A 5,531-nucleotide genomic window follows, 5' to 3' on the forward strand; every position below is an offset into this window, starting at 1 on the left:
TCTGCCCTTAGTACAGATGGAGGAGACTTCCTATCTTATCTTGATTTTCTTCCCCATTGGGAGACTAATCAAGAATTTTCAGGGAAGTTGGATTAAATTTGCCCAAGCCATTTCCAGTTACAATAGCAATGTTGAGTCAATTTATTTTTTTCTAATTTATAAATTAAAACCAAGTCCCATTCCCTCACCCTAGTCACACATAGACCCAAACACCCCTTAATTTTAACAATTCATTGCCTTCAAGTGCCCTTGACATTTCTGGGCTATTTAGTTTAGAAGTAACTGAAGTTCTTTCTTTTTCCTTCTTCTTTTTAAAATTGCATGCCTTGCAGTGGTGGATATATGACTTTTGACTAAATTGTGACCTTGTTCCTCAATCTGAAATACCACACCATTCCATCTCAGGTGGACAGCATCCTAAGGGAGAGGTTGATGGTGACTTACAGGCTCCTTGTTATTCAGACTCATTTATGATCCACATACTACTAAAGAATTTGATCAAATTGACCTCTAGCATGGTGTTCAAGGGGTTGTTGGGGACAACTATCTTAGATCATACCAAAAACAGAGATCCCAGCCATTTGAGGTTATTAAAACATCTTGTCATACCTTATTTTTAAAAAGAAGACAAGAAAATGTACAGACATGGAGTATTGGCTCCACTGGGGGACTCATATACCGCCTACTAAAAATTTCTCTGTGCAGTTTCAAATAGACGTTAATGATGCCTTGTATTTAGTGATTTACAACTTAAAAATACTTGACAAGCATTAAGTAACTCATTACTTAGAAGCAGAGTGGGCATGGTAGGTAAATCACTAGACTGAAAGTCAAGGGGCCATTCTTCACTGATTTTCTGTGTCTCCCTGTCCATGGCTATAATTATCCACAGGACTCAAATCCTAATTCCAGCTTTGTCAGAATTTCTCAGATAATTGTGGCAGAATTATCCAGACTGGTCATCTGTGTAGTGGAAGTCCCCTGTGCTCAGCCATCAACCAAACCCACAGAAGTATTAGCAGGTCCCTGGGCTGCCTCCACCTACTTCTTGCCATGGCCACAGACTGATAACTTTATGACTTGTTATTTCAGGTTGAAATATGTAAGTGTAGCTATTCACTAAGAGTATAAAGTGATCTGAGAACTTCAGAGAAAAAGGAATAACAAGAAGAATAATGAGATTGTTTCTTTTCTCATCTTCAACAAGCTGTGGCCAAAATGGAATTGGGCAGACTTTTCACAAAGAAGGTTAGGGACCACATGAGCCTCAATCAGTTTACACAATGCTGTTCCCAGGGTGTGCTGGAAGCACCACTTATGGACTTGCCAGAGCTAATTATTACATTTTCTGGAACTTTGCAAACTGGCTATTAAACACAACTATTTGGTAAATATTAAATTATATATACTTTATATAAACTATAATTCAATAAAAAATAAATTATATAAATTCACAATACATTATATTAAAAACAAAAGTAGTATGTACTGAAAATTCATCACTTTCTCTCTTACTACATTTTAATATTGTCTATCTTCTTCAGGTTATTTATTCCTTTTGTATTTTGATGTTACAATACTATATAATGATGTGCTACCACATGTCTTCTCAATCCATGACCGTTGGCATTATGTTGGTAGCTTGAAATTGGCTGTGATGAGGTATTTAGCCCATGGAACTCAGCAAACATTGCAAATCAGGGCTTGATTTGTTGTACTGTTGTTGATTGTTTAGACTTAAGGGGATGAAGAAAATGTAAATATTGCCAATTGTGATGATTAATTTTATGTGTCAACTTGACTGGGTCATGGGATACCCAGATAGTTGGTCAAACATTATCTTAGATGTGTCTGTGAGAATGTTTTTGGATGAGACTCACATTTGAATCAGTAGACTGAGTAAAGCAGACTGCACCCAACCTCTTGTAGGTGAGCCTCATCCAATCAGTTGAAGGCCTGACTAGAACAAAAGTCTGAGTAAGAGCAAACTCTTGCCTGACTAACTGAGCTGTCACATGGGTCTTTTCTAGCCTTTGGACTTGGACTGAGCCTTAAGCCTGTGGATTTTTGGACTGGAACTTAGACCATTGGCTGTCCTGGTTCTTGGGCCTTTGGACTCATGCTGGAACTAAAGGTCAGTTCTTCTGGGTCTCCATCTTGCTGACTACAGATCTTGGGGTTTTTCAGCCTCCAGAAATTGTGAGATATATATATATATATATACATGTGTATATATATGTGTATATACATGTATATATATATATATCCTATTGGTTCTGTTTCTTTGAAGATCCCTGACTAATACACGGATTAAACTTAAACATGTGTCAGATCTGTAACAAATAATATTGTGAATAGCACAAAAAAGGAAGGAAATTTTTGAAAGCTATATAATTCATCAAAGAAGTTGCTCATGTCATTGACGAAAGAGTGAAATTCTTGGCTATGTCTTTTATCTTTACTTTTATTTTACTCCTCAATTTAAGTGAAAGTTTCAAACATTCAAGTTGGAACTACACTCATTTGTTAATGCAATTGTAGGTTAGCCATGGATACAAGAGTTCAAAAGCATCTTCTGAGAAGAGATTGGCTCTGTGGAATTTACAGTGAAGAGTGTGGCATATTTTATTATTATTTGTACATTTGTGCTATACTTCCTGTGTATCAGCAAAATATACAATGAATTTACATACTTACATATATATGTATATAATTTTATTGGATGTATACCGTATGTATATATCTGTATCTACATCTAGATATATAAAAACTAACACAGACATACCTCTTTTGGCTTGGGAAGCTAGTTAAATATTTAGAATTCCATGTCTGTCTAAAGCTGGTCTTCAGCCTGACTCACAACTCAAACTTCTAGAGCGGGGGTTGGCAAACTGTAGCCTACTACCTGTTTTTGTACAACCCATGAGCTAAGAATGTGTTTATACTTTCAAACGGTTGGAAAAAATCACTAGAAGAATAATATTTTGTGACAAATAAAAATTATATGAAATTCAAATCTCAGTGTCTGTAAATAAATTTTGTTGGAACTCAGCCATGCTTATTCATTTATGTATTGTCTATGGCGTCTACCACGCTAAAACGGCAGAGTTGAGTAGTTACAACAGAGACCGTATGGCCCACAAATCCTAAAATATTTACTCTCTTGCCTTTGTAGCAGAAATTGCCTGTTCTAGAATATGTAGGTACGTGCCTTGACTGGCAGTAGTAGACACAACCAAATGACCTTTTGAAGTCTTTTTGTGTCCTTGGTCCTAGAAATACTTCCTTAGTAAACAGAGAAAATGGAATACCCAGAGCTGTGAGGGATTCAAATGGCTGACTCAAGGTCAGGGAGAGAGTCAATGCCATCAAAAAAGTCGAGAAGGAGCATGAGATTTCCCACTCCTTGATTTGTGTTCCAACCACCGGATCACCGTGCCTTTCTTCTGGACCACTTGTCCTAAAGCACTGTATAATTTTGCTGGGCGTGGTTAAATATTTATTGAGTTTTCTTGTCCAATGTGGTTCAGTTACTGTGTGTCTATGTGTATGATAGGACCCTTCAGGATTAAAGGTGCTATATAAGTTGAGGATTATTTTATGACTTGTTATTGCAGGTTGAAATATGTAAATGTGGTAATTCACTAATGTTGTATCAGTGCATGTATTTGGGAAAGGGAAACAAAAATGCATTATCCTTCCTTTTGAGTCTAACATCATTTGCATCCTTTTAAAAAAAACACCCAATCAATTTTTTTTTTTTTTTAAATGAGGAAACGCAGTGGAGGAAAAAAAAATTCCTTCAATGCAATACTTCAGCTGAAAGTTTAATGACACAAAAGGCAGGCAATTCAAAGTTACAGTTCCCACAGCAACTGTAACTCTGCTATATAGCACATTTAGGCATAGATTTCACAGCATGTACTGCAATACAAAATACTCCACACTGGGCATGCAAGGGGGCAGAGTTATGGTTGCTATGGGTACCATGACTTTGAATTTCCAGATTTTTTGAGAGTTTAAATTCTCAACCAGAACATCACATTAATAGTTCATTTTTTTTACATTGAAAATAATAAAGATTGTATCACTGTTTCCACTGTCAAACCTATCTCCAGCTCAGTCCATTGCTTAGTATAAATACCTACCCAAACATATTCACTCTACTTGCTAAAATTAAACACATGACCTCAGCCCAGGGAGTATTTTAGCTTGCAAATTTATATGCGATGACTTTCACTGGATTAACTAAATCTGCTCCCTCCTCCTTTCCAAAAATCACCAAGAGATTTGGGTTAACTCTTTCAGCATTTTAGCATATTTTATCTGTTACTCATGGGCTGAGAGGATATGGTAATCATACTCATTGTGTATGAACATGTGATATATATATTTATAATTTATACTCTACTCCAAAAAGAATTGGAGGCAGCTAACTGCATGCATTCATTTATTCCTTGGACACAACATGCAATTTTATGCCTTTATGCTAGTGGTCTCAGGACCCTTTCACTTTAAAAATTGTGGAGGACCTCAAAGAGCTTTTGTTTATGGTGGTTTATATAAATATATGTATGTGTGTATTTACCACATTAAAAATTATAATTTAAATATTTTAAATAGTAACTCATTTAAAATAACAATAATAAACATATTACGTGTTGACATATGTGTATTTAAAAAATAACTATAACTTAGTGGAAAGAGAGGCATTGTTTTACATTTTTACTAATCTCTCTAACAGAAGACAGCTGGATTCTCATAGCTGCTTCTACATTCAATCTGTTGGATATTACAAATCATTTAGCTTCTGGAAAATGCCACTATACTTTTGTAAGAGTATGCAGGTGAAAAAAAGCAAACAATGTCTGAGTATTATTATGATTGTTATTTTAACCACCTGAAATGGTCTCAGGGATTTTCATGGATCCCCAGACTGTACTTTGAGAACAAGTGCTCTATGCATTTGCTTATGCTCTTCTTCCAAGCATATACCTCGTCCTCATCCAAGGGAAAACTCCTATTCATGCTTCAGGGCACTGGGAAAGATTAATTGCTTCCTTAGCTAGATTCTCATAACAATTTGTACATATTCTGATATGAGCATCTATTTTTGTATCCTTATGATTGAATGCTTAAATGTCTGGGGTTTGTTTGTTTGTTTGCTGTTGTTAGACTATGAGTTGCTCAAAGGGGAACCATGTCTTATACATTTTTTCCTCATTTTCTAGCATGGTACTATTCCATATATATGGAATATAAAAATTCAATTCGACAAACAAGTAATAAAATAGGTCCCATTTATTGAGTCCATAATATATGTTAGGAACTATGCATGAATTATCTCAAATGTAATCCTAATAATAATGCTATGAAGGTATGATTATTAATATTTTCAGTATTTTTTAAGTGAGGAAACTAAGATTTGCCCAAAGCCGAAGTTATATACCATGCCAAGAAATATAGGGGATAGAAAAATCAGGAATCAGGATCTTTGCCTTAAAGGCATTTATAATCTACTGTGGGAGATA

This window comes from Giraffa tippelskirchi, chromosome 2 (genome assembly GCF_054371585.1).
Source record: "Giraffa tippelskirchi isolate mGirTip1 chromosome 2, T2T-mGirTip1v1.2.pri, whole genome shotgun sequence".
NCBI classification, from domain to species: Eukaryota; Metazoa; Chordata; class Mammalia; order Artiodactyla; family Giraffidae; genus Giraffa; species Giraffa tippelskirchi.